Source organism: Lissotriton vulgaris, chromosome 2_1 (assembly GCF_964263255.1).
Source record: "Lissotriton vulgaris chromosome 2_1, aLisVul1.2, whole genome shotgun sequence".
Taxonomy (NCBI): domain Eukaryota; kingdom Metazoa; phylum Chordata; class Amphibia; order Caudata; family Salamandridae; genus Lissotriton; species Lissotriton vulgaris.
In genome coordinates this window covers 86,185,798-86,205,474 of record NC_141687.1, presented here as the reverse complement: position 1 = coordinate 86,205,474, position 19,677 = coordinate 86,185,798, and the positions used below count along the sequence as shown (strand labels likewise).

General features: G+C 40.2%; 1 long non-coding RNA gene across 1 annotated transcript in view; it reads left to right on the top strand.

Moving 5' to 3' along the window:
* The window catches only part of LOC147729615 (uncharacterized), a 65,243-nt gene that overhangs the window by 2,962 nt on the left and 42,604 nt on the right, over nucleotides 1-19,677 (top strand). Inside the window, exon 2 of the long non-coding RNA XR_015308337.1 lies at nucleotides 2,795-2,917. This is a non-coding gene — a long non-coding RNA (uncharacterized LOC147729615). The remainder of the gene's footprint in view (nucleotides 1-2,794; nucleotides 2,918-19,677) is intronic.

Genomic DNA, 19,677 nt, shown 5'->3' with positions numbered 1-19,677 from the left:
CAGGGCTTTTAATGTTTTCCTACGCTGATGATTCCCAGCTGCTTTTTTCTTTATCAGCTGCAGATTCTGATAATTCCTCCACCCTACAACTCGGACTCTGTAAAATCGCCGACTGGATGCAAAAAAACTTCCTAACTTAACGGCGAAAAAAACGAGTTAATCGTGTTGGGCAAAAATAAAGAACTTTGGGGACCCCAACATTGGCCAACTGAAATGGGCACCCCCCCCCCTACCCCGGTTACTCATGCTCGCAACCTGGGCGTCATTATTGACGATTCACTCAGTTTACATCAGCAAGCGGTAAAGACTTCAGCCACCTGCTTTGCCATATTAAAATGGCTAAAAAAGATCTGTTGGATGCTGCCTGAAAACACCAAGAAAACAGTTGTCAATGCCCTAATAACATCTAGGCTAGATTATGGCAACGTTTTGTACCTGGGGGCGAACAAAGCTACTGTCCGCAGGTTGCAATCAGTGCAAAATGCAGCAGCCAGACTACTCTGTAAAATTCTCATCTCTACTCCAACCACTAAATACATCAGGAAGTTACACTGGCTAAAAATTGAAAACCGAGTTAAATTCAAATCTCTATGTTTTATGCACAGGATTTCCACCAACACCGCTCCTAAATATCTGCAAAACCTGGTGCGCCCCTACCGTCCTTCCAGATCTCTTCGGTCTTCCACGGCAAATCATTTTGAAATTCCAAGGACCAGGCTGTCACGCATGGGTGGCAAGTCCTTCTCATTCCTAGGACCTTCTCTCTGGAATTCAATGCCACATACATTGCGGTCTGAGTCGAATTACATCAAATTCAGAAAAGCTTTAAAAACATGGCTCTTTAACATCTAGTTTTCTGTAACCGCATTGCTATTGGGATCTGCCGCGCCGGGAAACCCTTTGTTGGGTAGCTGTGCGCATTACAAATGTAAACAAATAAAATAAAAACATCCTAAGGAGCCCCTTAATAGTGCTTTTCCAGGGGTGGAGGTTACCTCATCAGTCTCTGCCCCTCATGCAGAGTCACAAGTCACGAACATCTGTAGTAACCACTCTTAAACTAGGGTTGCTTCTTTATCTTCTTTAATTCCAAGAACATCTTAACACAACAGTAACCTCCTATAGCACTCCTGGACCCCTAGCACACTCCTAGACCCCTGGACTCCTAGCACACTCCTAGACTCCTGGACCCCTAGCACACTCCTAGACTCCTGGACCCCTAGCACACTCCTAGACGCCTCATTCCATCTACATCATCAATGCCATAGCAACATTTCACCTTGCAGTACACCTCCACACTGTGGTATTACCTCTCTTTCATTCTCCATCTCAAGCAGCTGTGGGATCCTGCAAGGATCATCGCCTCCCATGTAGATCCATCTCTACGTCAGCCCACTAACTGACTGGATCATTCGCTATGCCTCCCATCTTTAAACCTGTTTCATAGGCGTACAACATTAGAGGGCACCACACTTTCTGAAGCTGAATGCCAGTAAATCAGAGATTCTCATATATTAGACAACAATAAAGGGAATCTGATTGAATCTGCTTGGAAGCATTCCATGAACGAGGTTCCAGGCCCTGCAAAGAAAGTCAAATCTGTGAGATTTACCTCTACCTTTTATAACCAACAGTCTTCTCAGTCATTAGACGCCTTTTGAGTTTAGCACATGATTAATGCTTGTTCTTGTTGAATTGGAGAATGCAGACCTGGAGACGATACCGTCTCAATTGCCTAGGTTGGAATGATTGGCTCGTCTTTGTCAGAGGATGAAATTGAACACCCCTGCATCGAGCAGGAACAGAAAGCATGAGTTCAGAAGAGAACAATGTTGCTGCAAGAATGAGTCAGCCACCACCTCATCGCAATTGTAGAGTCTGTCAATGCACCTTTGTGGTGTTTACTTGTTCAAGTGAATTAGTCACATTCTGGGTAATAGGATCATGGTATATACATTATCTTTATCGGTAGCAGGCCCTGCTCGTGTGTGGCAGGACAAAGAGTCTGACTGGCACTGCTGCTTTATGCATGGGCATGCATATTTTGTTACTTCCACAGCAACCCCTGTGAGCGCGCTTGATGTATTCAGAAAGAAGATGGATACTTCAGATAGATTACTTAAGTTACTTTATTAAGATAAGTTGTTAAGATATAAAGATAACCCCATCAGGAGCAGCTGTCCTTCTGCTCAGCCCTCACCCAACTGACATTCACGAAGCACTAGCATTCCACTCATCCACCATTCTACATCACATGCATTCTAGCTGAGCAGCAGGAAGACTCAAGATACAACAGCGCTCTATTCTGGGGCAGGGGAATTGCCACAAAGCACTCAGGAAATGATGCACAGACTGGGTGGATCTTAGGGTACTACACTCTTGTCCTATATCTTTCCCCATACCATTTTCAAGGAGTTTTACGAAGAGATCTGTAAGTGAGACTATGAGAAATGCCTTATGGAATCTACAACACATGCAAATATTATCTTTTGTGTATTCTCGTGTATATATGACTGGCTGTCCTGTGATTGGTAAAGATTTGATTTTGTCACCTGCGCAGAATCACTTTATCTGTTTAAAGTTCTTCTGGTTTCCTCAAATAGGATGGCACAGGGCAATGTTCCCAAGTTGGTGTCTGTGCACAGACCTCTGCAGCAAATAGGGTCCAGGTGGTCTCCATTTTGTCTGTTATTTCTTTATGATCTCTTTTGGTGTCAGCCCTTCATACTTCCCTTCTGTGTTATCGATTGTTAGTCACTAGTCTAACAAAATAATTTTATGAATGTGTTTCTAGAGCCTGTGAGACACTGAAGAAAGTCAAGTCCTCTTCTACGCCTGTGCTTCACCTCAGAGATTCAGCTGCAGCAGTCATAAAAAAGAGACATCATACCTGCTTGAACAACTGCGCAAAACACGTGTAAGTATTTGAAAAATCACACATGTATGTTCGAAAGAACTTGACAATTAAGACAGTACAAGTATCACTGACAGAACAGGGAGCCAGAAGCAACATATTCTCTCAGATTCATTGGTAACCCAACACTTAGTCCCCCATGCAATTTCAACTAAAACATTAATCACATATAGACAAGAATTTACAAATCACAAAAATAATGTAACAATTATCTACTGAGCTCCCAGATTAACAAAGCTAATGTGCCCAAACAACAAATGCATTACAACAATCAAAGAGTACCGGCATAGAGTACGCCACATCAAAAGCAAACTGTCCTTACCATTAACACCAAATCTAGAAATTTACTAGAATCCTTCTCTCCTTTGAGGACCTCAAGTATCTCTCTGTGGGAATGGAAAAGTCTTCAGGGGACTTAGTTTTCAAGCTAATCTCCACTGATTGTATTGCCAACCTTTACTTAGTTCATTTCTTGCCATCATCAAGTCAGATCACACACCCTTCCCTCTTTCAACTCTTCTTGGATTCGAGAACTTCCAAAAACCTCTTCGGCATGACACCAGGTGACCTCACTTTTACCGTAAAACCCTTGTAAACATGCTGCCGACACTTTTTCCCAAAACAGGCATGTTTCACCTGTGCTTCGTTTCTCTTACTCCCCACACACGCCAACTTAATTTGGGTGATACTAGTTTCCCTATCCAACGATGTGTCATCTTGAATATAGGTACTTGAACTCTCAGAAGAACAAATGGAAACCCTTCCATATCCGCTGTGCATCAGGTGCGAATTGCCCAGAGCAAGTTCTTTAAATCTGACCCCAACCGAGCCGGTTGTCCACAGACAACTGTACATGAAGTTTGTCACTCTACTGCACCTCTTGACTAGGCATTAATCCTAGGAGGGTACAGTAATGCGGTGACATGCTTGATGTCCAAATGTGAACTATACACGATTATCAATGACCACATTGCACGATATTCCTACTCTTGTAAACAAACTTTCCAAAAATTCAATTACCTTGCAGCTGAAAACCTAGCCTACAAATTTCACTTTAGGAAACCATGTCCATAACCACAATTTCATATGTGTTACCCTCCAGTAAGACATTCATTGGGCCAATGATATTCAAACCCAACGTGGCCCAAGGTGTATTAGCAACAGACACCGCCTCCTCTGGATTTGGAACAGTGAGATTTGTCACTGAGTGCACACAAGATGCATTCCCTCATATAATTGTCCACAATATACCAATCACCAGAAATGTTTCATAATCTTCCTTTTCATTGCCCTCATTATACATATTCTTCATGGGCAAAATCATAATTTTGTCATGGTTGCCAACTGGAATAACCAGCTGATTGGCATGCCTAAGAATTTTGTCAATGACACACACTTCCATGCTATGTGCTTGTAGGAACTTTATTTGAATCACCCTCAACTTTCTTCAATTTCGTGCATCCTTTATTTATAAATCCCAATACCTCCATTAGCATCTTACCTTTCATTGTAACTGCTTTACACCCCCCTACTGAGGTTGAGTCATTTGTCAACACAGAAAGTAACCCGATCATGGTAAATTCCTCCACTAAGCAATCACTCACATCCTTGAGAACATCTAACGGCAGACGATGCAAACAATCATCAAATGTATTTTTCTCCACAGGTATATATATTCCACATAATACTGAAACTTCTTTTGCTGATACGGTCGTATGACTATTCTAGGCGCGGGTCTTCCTGCCCTTATGGTAGTAAATACGACCACCAGATGTTTGCGATCACAAAAATGATACATTCCATTTCCCACAAATAGCTCCTCAAATTGTCAACACCCCACCAACAGACCAACGTCTCATGCTCAATGATGGAATCACTGGACTAAGTTCCTCCTAAAGTGTGTGACCCAACCACAACAACTTCATCCTTTCCATGGCGGGACTGAAGTGACACCACACCCAAGCCCCTTTAGCTAACATTAATTGCAAGTATACACAGATCACGGGTATCAAATGGTGTTAATGAATTCGAATTGGCAACTTCTAACCTTACAAAATTCTGAACTCTTTCTCTACTTCATTAACTCTACGCGTACTTTTCATTTTTCTTAAGGAGCATTAATAAATTGTGTGTTTTTTCTGCACACTCAGGAAGTAAACTGGCATGCAATTTCAACATTCCACAAAAGACCATAATTGGTCTTTATTCTCTGGAGCCAGAAATTCAGCAATAGTCTTGACCTGAATCTCTTTGGGCTCAATTACATGAGCAGATAACAATATACCAAATAATCGACACAATGAATGGGAAATATTTAACTTTGCAGCTTTCAACGTGAAACCCTGGTTCCTCACAATGTATAAAACCTTGGCTAAGCTCTTAGCCTGAGACTCCAAATAATTTACATACACCAAACCATCGTCTTAACATCTCACATTGTGAACATTTTTGAAGAAAGACTCTACAGTGCGCAGAAAGACTAATGACGCAGAAGTCACACCAAAATTGATTTGATTTGTGTATTATAAAAACGTATGATCACTCCGGCAGGAGCATCTTGGCGCTATGCGAGTGTGAGCAGAAAATTCAGACCGTTATATAGTACACCAAAGAACAACAGCTGGATTCTGGAGCTCTAAAGACCCAAGTCTTAAGCGCTTTCCTGACGAGCGTCTCTGACTCCAAGAGTCCTAGTTGTGTAGGCAGGATGTTTCATGCTCTTGTGCCTAGACTAGCCATGAACTTGCCACCTCTAGATTTAAGTTTAAATGGGGGAGCTTTAAACAAATAAGCTGAGGATGTGTTATAACATTAACAGAGGTTGTAAATCTAAAGGTCAAGTATAAGAGTTCTATTTTCCTAAAAGCTATGAAGGTGATTAAAAGAAGTTTAAATAAAATTATCTTGTGGATCGGCAACCAAGGCATGGTTTTTAGGGCTTTCCCAGGCAAAGAGCGTGCCAGCAATTTCAAGACTAGTCAAACAGCTACATTTTGGACCATCTGTAACTTTTTTACCACCTGCATATAGTCTGTTGCAATAATCCGGTCTAGATAAGATCAGGGCTACAGTCACAGTTTTCCATGTAGCAATGGGGATGAGATTGAAATTTCTTTTTAAGGTTTTGATTAGATTAAAACACATTCCTGCCACTGCCAAGGCTTGTGGCCAGAAAGAAAGAAAGAGTGGCGTCAAAATTAACTCCAAGATTCTTAACTATGTTCACTGTATCAGGTGGAGCTAGAAGATCTTCAGGCCACCATTTGACTAGGTCAAACGGGTTATCTTTCCCTTATAGCATTATCTCAGTCTTGTCAGTATTGCATTTAAAGTAGATGAAAGACATCAACCGAATGACCTCTGATAAGCATTTGTTAAAACTTATTTCAGATTCATTTGAATTCTTATCCAAGACTAAAATAAGCTGTGAATCATCTGCATAGGATGTAGTTTGATTTGGAATGATGAGATTAATGTTATTAGTGGGGCCATATAGATGTTGAACAAAAGAGTGCTAAGGTAAGAGCCCTCTGGTGCCAGTCGGAAAAGGCGTTCTTTAGAAAGGAAAGAACCTAAGACAACCATTTGCCTACGTTTATGTAAAAAAGACTGGCTCCAAGCCAGGACCATATGTGCTAAAGCGCAATTTTTCATTCGAGATAGGAGAATATCATGGCAAATTGTATTGAATGCCACAGACAGATCCAATAGGATCAGTACTGCATTCTTTCTACTGTCTAGGAAAATCTTCAATGTATCTACCACCCTAGTAGGGCAGATGCTGTTGAATACCTAGGTCTGAATCCTGGCTGGTGGGGATGAAGAATGCTGGCCTTTTCTAAAAAAGTAGATAACTGCCTATTGACAAATGTTTCTGTAATCTTGCCACGGGTAGGCAGAAGTGAAATAGGACGGATATTAGAAAGTGTGGTATGATCCCCGACCATTTGCTGTGGTTAGCGAAGAATTAATAATGTTATTCATAACTGGATTTGAAATCTCCACAATTTTATGAAGCACTGACATAGCACAGGCCTCCAATGGAGATCCAGATTTGCCCCACTGGGTGTATTAAATGATGTTTTCTGTCTTAAATCATGATGATAAACATTCTAATGCTATGCAGAGATTATATCCAGAGTGGTAAAGACCTTTGCATTCATCAGGGCAGACATCATCTTAGTTATTTTAAGAAGGGGATGTCTGTGCACCCAAATGTTGGCATTCAAATCTCTCAAACAATCCAAATTCTCATTTGACTTCCTAGCCAATTCCACAGGTAATAACCGCTAAGAACAATCTACAAATTCACACAATCCATCCAACTTCTTTTTTAATTCGCTGCTCATGGAAATTGGTACCCTTTACATTTTATGTACTACATGTTGGGCGTCACATTTTAATCATATTTTATGAGTGAAAACTTTAAGCTTGCTTAATTTATAAGAAAAGACTTCCGGAAATGCATTCCCTCAATATTGTACTTGAACAGCTGCAGCACACAAGCACCATTTCTTAAATACAATTTCTTCCAGACTGTTGGGATCCAACATCTGCCAAAACTTCTTTTTTCAAGCCCATCATTTACTATATAAACTGCGTCCACTGCATCAGACTCTACTTACGTATCTATTGGCTACTCATCATAGGGGACCGTATGAACACTTGAGTCCCTTAGATCACCATTGGTGAATTTCTCCCATTGATTGGTGCCTATACAGTGAAAAGGGATCTTGAATCTGCCATCATAGTCACAGGAACGTTTGACACCTCGATATGGCACAATTTAGTTTTCGCTGTTATTACATTCACCTGCATCACACTACTGCTGCTATACCTTTCTCTATCATCATACAAAACCATATCTACACATCAGAATGTAAATTTGTTTTTGTAGCTATTTCCACAGAATTCACACTCTTACTTTTGTTCTCACCCTGAGACTTACACACTTTCACAAAATGTCCTTTTGCTCCTCCATCTCATGCATGCCTTATCAATGGCAGGTCAAATTTGAGCCCTTCTCAAATGATTTTACCCCCATATCTAAAACATTCTACATTCTTTGTTATAACTTCTGTTAGTATTCACTTCCTCCTTTTGTACACTATAAATAGCATGATTGTTAGAATTCAAAGACATTTGTTCCATATACTCTGAACTCTATACTATTGGCAATCGCCGCAGCCTAGCGTTGTCTAAAGTTTAACCTCTGATGTCACAAAGGTTTCTTGCATCCTCTTGTTGTTGGTCTTCTCCAGAATCTGGTCTCTTATCATTTCCTCTTCAAAGATGTTATGTTCACAAGAAGAAACAAGAATTCTCAAAGCACCAATATAACATTCTGTAGGGTCACCTGGTAATTGGTGTCTCATATAAAATGTATGTCTCTCCATAACGATATTTATATCTGTATAAAAATTTATATCTAGGGTTTTAAAAGCAGAGGAATATTCATCCGCAGCATACCCTTCTACTAACATAGTCGACATGGTAAATGCTTTAAGTAAAGCTTTTCTTTTGTGTAAACATGTCCCCTTCAGTGGTATCTAGATGAGCCTCACAACCTAAGAAAGCCGGCAGTGGAATCACGTTTTGTTGCATCTTTATGCAATGCAAAATCTTGTTTTTTATTCACACTGTTCGTTATTGTTAGTATTTTTTCTTTTCCCACTCCTTTGTTTGAACAAAAGTCATGAACATTTATGCATGTAACTTAATTCATTGTCATCATATTATTGTTTTCAGAGTAAACCATAACACATAATCATAAAACAATAAAAACCATCAATAAAGGTAAAAATATACTACAAAAATGGACAGTTATAAGCCATGCACATCAACTATTTCAAAGGTCAAGTTTATGAATCAAAGTGCAAATCTATTGAACAAAGAAATGTAACATGACCAACCCCAGTCTCTATCCTAAATTTGTCTGCTTGTTATGATCAAACCTGCTTATAGGAAGATTGCTACCGACATATAAATCGGTGTGTATTTGTTCTATGGCAAAGTGCAAGTGTGTTATAATATGTCGTAATTGAATCAATTGAAAAAGAGGCACTAACAATTAACGGCGCAGATTTTGAATTTTACCAACTATTTTAAAATAGAGTACTGTGCCCCCCCCCATCTCAAAATCACAATATTTGCTAATAGATTGGTTAGTTGAAAACTTGGATATGAACACAATAGAAGGTAAAAACCCCAGTCGGAAGTTAGAAATAAAGTGCAACATGCCTCTCGCAAAACTACGTTAGGTAGCGCTCTAAGGACCATGTATGCATGATAGAGAGATAGCTGGTAGTCAAATGTGAAAATTGTATGTAACTTATTCCAGAAGCGTGTGATGCAATTGCACATCAATCTAACATAGTGTGTGTGTCACCGATGATATGTTACATGTTGTTACATACAATTTAAGCACAATTCTCGAATAGTGTGTGATCCAGCGTTTCTTGAGCCCACACTTTTATACTTACTCTTGGTCCTCCGATGGGTCGTGCTTGTGCGCACTGAGAGCAAAGAGAGTTAGTGGTATACTTTCATTAGACAGTGCAGCCATTTGGCTACACAATGAGTACCAGGAATCGATAGCCAGATTCAAGGTTGTTTATTACAAATTAGTTATTACATTTAGGTAAATCACTCTGAAGACCATACTGCAAAGATACAGGATAACAACAGGGAGACCAAGTACCCTGAAGACGTTTAGATGGACAGGAATTAGACAAACTAACAGTTCAACAGCTTCAATACACAACAGTGGCACCAAAACCTGATTCTCAGAAAATATCCTATGACTATTTCGGCTATACATTAGTAATCTTAGTACCTTAAGCATATTCCACAGTGAGAGGATGGTTCGGTAAGTTAAAAAGGTCTCAATAATCAAAGAGTTCCATTTTGTATTCAAAGGCAAGGTACAGCGAGCTAAGCAAAGCAAAAATCAGCATAACAGAAGCTTGTTCAAGAGTCTTCATAGGTCGGGCACAAATATAGCATACAGCTGCACTCAGAACAGAGTCCAAGAAGCATGGGGCATAACGTTTTCAAAGTTCATGTAAGGGGTAGAAAAATTAAGGAAAGGATCTGGAAAGAGCTCAAGAGGGAGCTCTGCAGGGCATCTGCAGACTTAAGGTTTAGCCAAGGAGTCCAAGGAAATTTCTACCAGCAAGGGAAAAGTTAATCTCAAAGGGGTTCTTCCATCAGTGAGGGCAGGGGAAAGTGGCCTGCTGCTATCCAGGAAAACGACAGGTAGTCCATCCGTTCGTAGGTGACACCCACTTGTCACACAACCATCATCCGATATCCATAGGTGAATTCCATTACTCATGGTAACATAAACAACATTGGTGTGAAAACTCACACTAGACATATATTCTAGGGATCTAAATGTGGAGTTAAGAATAGTAAACCTATAGTTACCTATATGCACTAACCTTCTCAAATATTTTGTCTATATTTTTGACACAATATCCTGGTACCACAATATATTTGCTGTTAATATTTCAAAATACAACTGGTCAGTTGTTTAGCTGCAGTGCTGCATTAGCACCAGTGACACATTGGCCACCCACCAGTACAAATGTCATCATATTAAGAGGGTGATTTTAACCTCTATGCTAAACTGAAAGGTAATTCCTAGTAGTGGAAATTAAGTTTCATTTGGAGTTTTGCCTCCAGATTTAAGTTTTGTTGATATAAATAAGGTATAACTTACTCTAAAGCCCATTAACAAGTCAGAGTTTCTGAACCACAGACCAGCTTTATTTGGAGTTAGCTTTGCCTTCCCAGGTACCCTTGTATGCAGGTGTAGGCGTTGCCTCCTCACTGGCACAGTCTAAGCTCAGGATGCATTCCTGGACACTCTGAGTGTGAGGCTGAATACCAGGGAGCTGAGCCTGTCCTTCCACCAATTTCCGGTTCCACATGTCCACTCTCAGTATAGAGCCTGGCCTATGAATACTATCCTTGCTCTTCCTTGACCTCTAGTACTTCATCAGTTTCTGATACCAGATCAGCTTTAGGATATGCTACTGTGGCCATTTGGGGCCAGTGAGTCTTTCATATATTTCTGCCTTTGATAAAAGATGTCTCACATAGAGCACAGAAGTGCCAACTCAGACACTGATGTAGGAGCCCATACCAAAGACCACAAGGTCCTGTAGCCAAATAGGTACTGCTACTTGACCAAGACTAAGGTATCATTTTATATTGAGGCCATGGCACCACCTTTGGTGAATATAGATATCTATGCTCTGGTGGCTATCTCAGCACCCTCAGCAATTACAGGTCTAGTATGGTGTTCATGACGACCAAACAGATCATGGAGATGTGGAGGAAGCCATGCTTTATGGTTCCTGGGGACAAAACCTGCTCTAAAAGACAACCCAATCATTGTCCCCAGGAAACCCAAAGCTCAGCCTGTTGGGGGTGAAGGTCATTGAAGACAAAGCTTTGTCTTTCCTCATGAACAAGGAAGCTAACTATCTTCAAACATGGAGGGCAATGCACCAGCCTGTCAGTCTATCTCTTAGGCAGGTCCCAGACAACATGTTTCTGGTCAGCTACATGATATACCCATGACCCAATTTGTTATCATTTATCATTTCTGCTCTTAGGCAATGCCCAAGAAGCAGTTTAGAAGTTTTAGCCTTGAAATAGAGCTGCTGAACAGAAACTGCTGATGTCACAGAACTAGACAATTACTCCAACAAAGAATCACAAACGTTGGCACCTCCACAGTGCAACCATGTCTACCTAAATACTAGAGATGTGAGGGCAGATGACCAGGAGATAGGTGTCAATATCCATTTGGATGGAAAGAATCTGTTCCTCCATCCACAGATTAGATCCTCTAGTAGGCATACTGTCTGTCATAGAGTTGAGTGTAAACTAAGCAGTAATACCAAAACCACATACCTCATTCTTGAAGGCAAGTCAATTCAGTGTTTAAGGGTGGAGCATCCTTGCAATGGTCACCTCCTGATCATCAGGCTCTGCTCATCAGTCTTAGGGAAGCTTCGCTAGGAAGAACAAACCTGTCTACCAGACTTAATAAGGGGGAACGCACCACCCTTTTTGGTTGCTATCTCTGGAGAGCCACATCGCTTCAAACAGATGGCTTTCTCTCCAACATCATTAGTGGACCCACATTATCACTGATGTTTGTGTTCTTTCAGTTGTGAAGAATTTTTATGCTGAACATACATGTTTCCCACAACCACCAAGGCTGTCTCTGCCCTAGGCAGCACCCCACAACCTTGTGCACAACATCTAGAGGTTCCTCCCTTCAGGATTTATATAGTTAATCCCTCCACTAAAAGACAAAAGGAGTGTTCCACCCACTATATCACCTTTATGGATCTTTTTGTACTAAGAAGTTTTAAGTTAACTTGGTAAAATTCTATCTGCCAACTTGAAAAAAGCAGGTTTCCTACAGAGGGAAAGAGGCTATCAGCCAGACCGTGTATCTGGCACCAGAGATAGTCAACCCTTTCAAGCTACACAAGTTCAGTAGTAACGCATAGACAATGAGATCTGGCAAATCTAGGACTATGTCCCCTCAGACAATTGCTCACAGGAAGAGAAAGCAACAGTTGGAGCTTTCTTCTAGGAATGCCAAGTTGAAAAAAAGACATGATACCGGCACTCTGATTTCTCCAATGGCACAGATGTTTGTCAAAAACAGAAAATTTGAACATGTTCACATTTCTTAAGGACCGCCAAACTGTCACCTTCTCAATTACAAGTGATTTACCAGGTCTAGCAGAACTCACATTAATCAATTATTGATGACCCTTTGGCGTTACGTAAACTAGTTCCTCTGCTAAAATAATTTAAAAATGAAACAACCAATGAAAGTGATCACCACCCCAAGTTATGGAATTTAGTCTAGCCTTACCAAGACACCCCTGTACCCAATAATGTTGGCAGTCTGTACACCGTTGACTACAAACAAATACAATGGACAGACCGCTTAATAGCCCAGACTGTGAACATAAAATAATGGAAATAATAAGCAATTGTGAGTACGAACACAACAACCCAATACAATCTTGGGAAGCTTTTTGTTTAACATTGATCGCATCATATAACAATGGCAACTCTGGTACCAGTAAAAAACTATCCAGATCAAGCTCAAGGCTGGAAGAAAGTAATGCCGGCATGCAGACTATTAAAACTGAATTTAAATCAAGCACTATGGATTTTAAGGAAGTCAACAACCTCTACTTGCAACCTCAACAACTTAAGGTGTGCAAAAAAGTTTTGTAAGACAGAGTGATGAGAGGAAAAGAGAATTCGATTAGAAGCTTTCTGGGCAAAGCTACTTCATGACAGTGGACAAAGACATTCTAAAACTTTCTAGAAACTAGCAATTTTGATTTCAAAAACAACATATTTCATAGAAGTCAGATTAGCATTGGAAAAAGATCACACGCATGGATGCTGGGCAATAATTACAAGTTACTGACACTGAAACCATACTTTTGGTTCTACATACCCAGCACATATGAAACACATGTCTAAGTCTTCGGCATGGCTAATTTCCATGACTGGTAGAAGACACCTGGGCTTGTGTCATTTTGTGAGTCGAACCAAAAGAAGACCTACTTCACCTGTTCTGTTTTTGCCCGTATTTAAAGAAAGCGAGACAAGACTTACTAAAAAATGGCTTACATTCTAGAGGTATGGGAAACTGCAGGCAGGCCATTATTGACTGTTTAAATGCTCATGAATTGTCACTTTATAAAATGTCTCATTAAATTCAAATAAGGTCTGGATAATAGATGCGGTGAGGCCAACTAACCCCTGACCTCCTCACTCCCCAATGCAATAACAGCACTCAAACAAAATACATCACAAAGATAGAAACTAGAATACCTCGTAAATATCAGTACAACACCAAAAACAGATAAAAACTGTAAGTATGATCAGCTAAGCTTGGTCCCAGGAGCTCAGTCGTTAATGGATACACTATTAGGATCAAATTGTAATGCATACCTGAAATTCCAATAAACACTTTAAGCCTGATGTAGATCTTGGCACAATAAGATAATGTCCCAGTGGAAAGAAATTTTAGAAAGATAGATGTGTATAAGAGTTAATCTGTTGTTTCTGAAACAAAGTCAAGCGCCACTATACAATATATCAACCAAATGAGTGTGATTTTATTTCATCACAACATTAAAGTTAATCAGTTTATATACAGTAGAATACAATTCATAAGTGGGTACTTTTCGAGCTAAATGGTGCACAGAAAAGTGAGGTGATAAGTGCATGGGATGGATTGTGATGAAAGACAGTAGTGCGCATATATACACATCAATAAATTGATACACAACTATCGAAACAGTTTCCTGCCAAATGCACTAAATGACAAATCATACCACAATTACAGATATAAATTCTCTGTCATATATGTCTGACAATACAAACAAAGGAGAAATGTTGACGTTTCGACCTCTAAACGGAACAACTAATTTTGCGCATTGTGAACGAGGACTTCATCAGGACCAAGGTGAAGGTAGGGGAGTGGGCACCAGTAAAAACAGCTATATCGCTTCTGGCTATGGATATAAAAACGAGGCTGTGTACGCTTTCTGACATCTGACAATGATGTTCGTGTTGAACAGGAAGTTAAGGCCCAGGTTGCTCAGTAACCTGTAGCTCCTGCCAAAATCGATGAACAGCTAAGCTGTAGATCTTGGCATACAAGTTACTCCGTCACAACGGTGATGGATATTCAGTCCGTAAATCCCATTATATTTGGTCGACCAAAAACAGGCACTTTAGTCATTCTCCTTAACATTTTTAGCTATGTACTTTTTTATCAGAGTTTTATTGTAAATGTCATTATTAAAAACAACACAGCTTTGGGCATAAGATCTGATGAACATGTGTATCGATATAGGCTGTACATCAATCTCCATACAGTTGCAGTGGACACAGCAAGAGAGAAAAATAGAATGTACGAAATGGAATAAGGAAATCAGCCCATAACAACATGTCTACCCCACCCATCCACCCTCTTCCAACTCCTGCCTATGACATGATTATTTAGCAAGCATTAGTGTGTCACATGTACCCACTGGTCAAGTTTGTCACCCCCAGAATCAAAGGCCTTTGCAACCCAAGATGTATATCAATCAAATGCTTCTAGACTTGGTCCTCCTCTAATGCATTTACAGATAGTAGGGAACTTTTAGGGAATTCTGCATCTGGTTCCGTCAGACAATCTACTAGGTGGTCCCACGTCCGGGACTTATCAATCGAACTGGGACACCTCCTCACCTCTTGGAATAATACTGCACTTTCATACCCCGCTCACAAAATGATAATTCTTCGGAGGCTAACATTATGCATACATTCTTTTATTGCCACTCCCGAGCAGCTCTTTTGAAGAACTTAGATTACAACAATCCAGAATTAGAACCTCTCAAAATCCAATAAATGTCTCCTGCACACAATGCTCATCCTCTTTTAAATGCTGCTTCTGAACAGATAAGTACTCTTTAAATATCTGAATAATATTTAAACTTGAATGCGTGATTTGTTGAGATGAACAGAGAATGTTGATTAGCTTCTCATTTTTAGAAGCAGAATGGAAAGAATGTAGTTGGATTAAGCTCTCTTTTTAAACTTCAAAGGCGAGTGAGGCAGTTGCGTTATCGCGCGCTTGTTTTTATTGGCATTTGGAGGTTAAAACGTGTTATCGAGAGCATATTAGTTTCGGCATTAGGTAACTAACTCACATGATCTGCACGTGTTACCTTTGGCATTTGGAGGTTGGCGCCAGTGTTGTTAGTAGCGCGCGCAGTCTTGGATTGCCGTTGTTGCTATAATGGAATAAAAGTAATCATGCTAGAGCGTGTATGAGCCTCAGAGGAGGATTGACAATCTATTGGCCGCCGAAATCCAGCAAGAGTTCGATGGCCATTTTGGATTAGGAAGTTTTCAATGTTTTAGATGGAAGGATGCGTTGTTTTGTTCGCGAGTAGTTAAATAAACAAAGAGGAAAGGATTATCGGAGGAGCGTTTGGAGTCAGCAGTTGGATCTTTAGTGAGTTGGAATAGGTGTTGGAGTAGAGGTTTTTGAAGAGTTTTAAAATTAGTACAGAGGAGTCTAGTGTTTAACAGAATGTGAATGTGGTTGAAGGGAGAGTCAGTGAAGAGAACCTCAGGAAATTAATTCAGACTGAGGTGAAAAGTTCAATGCGGGAAGGGATTCAGATTGTAATGGATAGGAAAAGGAAGGATAATAGGTTAGATGAAGATTATTGGTCTTGCTCAGATGAGGAAGATATGTTAAAGAGAAGAAAGAATATAAGAAAGTAAAAAAGAGTAAACATCTGAATAAGGGTGGTAAAGATGGATTAAACTCCATAAGAAAGAATGGTACCCTTGGCGGTACGCAAGTGAAAGTTGTCCGTAGCGGCACAAAAGATGACTCTGATGATGAGTATACAATGGATGTGGAAGAAAGGGACAATAAGTTTATTGATGAATATGTTTTAGATGTGGAACAAGATGATGATGATCTCAATGATGATATTAAAAATGACCATCCATCAACTTCAAAGGTTATTTTAAAGGATCCATTGGGGTGAGATATGTTTAATCCCTATTAATAAGGCATCCAAGAAGTGTGGAATGGTGGCTGCATGAATATGTTGCCAAGTTCATGAAACATTGGATAAGAAAACCTCTGGATAGAGAGGTCAGGAGTGTTTTCAGGGCAGAATGCTTGAGACAGCAGATAGACTACAAGGTATGCCAAACACCAAATCTAGATCCTGATTTAATATTGTATCTTTTTTAAAATGGGAAAGGATCCTAGGAAGAGATTGGAACGCTCTTTAAAGATATGTCAGGATCGATTACTAGACGTTTAGGGTTCTTTAGGGAAGATTTTAGACATAACTGAAGAGGCTTATTTAAACGGAGAAAATGTGGATGCCGAGTATTACGTGGTTGGAGTCAGAGAGCAATGGTGTTGTTCAGAAATGCAAACTCAGGATTGTTGGCAGAGAGACGGAAATCAGTTCTTTTTAATATAAGTCCAACATTAGGTGATTTGGCAAACAAGGAGCATTGTAAGGATGATAAAGGATTATTGTTCGGAGATGGCTTTGTTAAAAGTTTAGGAAAACATGTAGCTCTTTTGCCACGCTTGATAGAGCACAGACTAACATGAAGAAGGTGTTTGGTGTTTTTGGAAGGGCCGGTAGACGGGGACTGTATGCCGGCCGAGGAATACATGGTCCCAGTTCTATTCACAATACAACTATTCACATAGAGGATCAGGAAGGGGTTTCCAAGTATCCTCAAATTTTTTCCCACAAAGAGGAAGATACCAAAGATATAGAGGGGGAAGAGGAAGAAGTCAGTCAAATCAAGGAACAACGGGTGAGTATGCTGACAATTTCTGGTTCTTCCCTCAGAAAAGTAGGAGGTCGTTTGAGGTATTTTGTAGAGGCATGGTAAAGGATTACACAGAATCCTTGGATTTTAAATGTGTTTCAGGGGTTCGAAATAGATTTTGTGGAAGAACCCTTTCAAAGAATAGAACCAAAACAGTTGGTGTTTTGCTAAGAAAAGATGGACACTGTAGATTTAGAAGTAAAAGAGATGTTGGAAAAGGAAGCAATATGTATGATAGAAGACGACTTAAGAGTTTACGTGAGTAACTTTTTTCTTGGTGGAAAAGAAAAAGAAAGGTTGGAGACCTGTGATAAATTTAAGGAGTCTGAACCATTCCTTAGTTTACAGACATTTCAAAATGGAAGGGATTCCCCTTCTGAGAGTCATGTTGCAATCAGGGGATTGGTTGGTGAAATTGGATGCAAAGGACGCTTATTTCACCGTTCCAATGAAGGAGTGCAGCCAAACATTTCTTCAGTTCAGATGGAGAGGACAATTGTACCAGTTCCTTTGTCTTCCTTTTGGTCTGTCTTCAGCCCCTTTTACCAAGTTATTGACAGTAGTTGTGGCTTTTTTCAGGGAAAGATATTTCAGGTTAATTGTTTATCTAGACGGCATATTGTTGGTGAAGAGGTTGGAGGATTTAGGTTTCTTGATAAACCAGAAGAAATCAGTTTTTGTGCCAGCACAGAATTTGGATTTTCTTGGTTTCACAATAGATACACAGGAGGAGGTTTTAAGGTTGCCTAGGAAGAAAGTAAAGATGATAAAAAATGAAGTGCTGAGGGCTCAGAAGAAAGAGAGCATGACTTGGAGGGATTTGGCGAAGATTCTAGGTTTGCTTTCTTCGTCAATTCAGGCGATTTTCCAGGTCCCCAACATTATCGAGCATTACAGAGAGTGAAAGCGAATGCCTTGAGAAAGGGATTGTGGTATGGGGACAAAATAGTGTTAGACATGGAGGAAAAGGAAGAGCTGGAGTGGTGGACGCACAATATGGAAGTTTGGAATGGAAGAGCAATTTTTGGTTGTCTTCCGGATGTTACTCTGGAAACAGATGCAAGCTTGTTAGGATGGGGGGCTCGTTTGGGTCATCTAGAAACAGGTACTGCTTGGTCAGAGGAGGAGAGAACAATGCAAATCAATTGTTTAGAATTGACTGCAGCTTGGTACGCATTGAACAGTTTTTGGTGAGTTTGCAGGGTCGGACTGTGCTACTGAAGATGGACAACATTTCGGCTGTAGCGTATGTAAACTATTTGGGAGGTTGCAGGTCAAAGAAACTTTCGGATGTGGCAAAGGTGTTGTGGATATTTTGTCTGAAGAACAAGATAGCGCTCAGAGCGGAGTATCTTCCCGGTGTAAAAAATGTGGTGGCGGATTGGAATTCAAGACATGTGAGAGATTACAGCGATTGGATGCTGGGAAAGGAATATTTCAAGAAAATTCAGAAGGTTTGGGGTCCATTGGAGGTGGATCTGTTTGCGACAAGATTGACTCGCCAGTTGGAGAAGTTTTGCAGTTGGATGCCGGATCCGGAAGCTCTGGCCACGGATGTTTTTCAGCAGACATGGTTGAATCTGAAGGGTTATGCTTTTACTCCATTTGCAATGATTCAGAGGGTATTATTTAAAGTGAGGAGAGAAGGATGTCAAATAGTTCTGGTTAACCCCTTTTGAAATACTCAGGCATGGTTTCCGGCGGTGCTGGAGTTGGTGTGCGATGTTTCTTTTTTAATGAAAACAGAAGAGGATTTGTTGATAAACAAGCAGGAAGAAGTTTATCCCCTGATTTTGGATGGGGGGTTGGACCTTCTTGTCTGGAAAGTGTCAGGGGATCCGGTTGCGTCGAGGGACTTTTCAATGAAGCTGCAGTGTTGCTCGAGGAATCTTGGGCTCCAGGGACTAGGAGAAGGTATAAAGGAGTATGGAGAATTTGGATGTGTTGGTGCTTGGGGAGATGTTTGTAATAATGTAATGTAATGTAATGTAATGATGATACTTGTATGTCATGTTGTTTGGATCCTGTGGAAGCCCCTATTGTCGAGCTTGTAAGTTTTCTTGTGGAGCATTTTAATAAAGGTTGAGTTATCGGACCATAAATTATATAGGTCAGCAATTTCTGCAGTTCATGCTATGGTCGGAGGAAAGTCTATTGGGAGTAATATTTTGGTTTGCTGAGTATTGAAGTGCATGAGATTGAAGAGACCACCCAGGGCATATTATGATGTTTTGTGGGATGTGAATTTGGTTTTAAAGTTGTTCTGTGAATGACCTTCAAATAAATATTTGAGTAATAAGAATATTTCTATTAAATTACCAACTCTGTTATGTTTG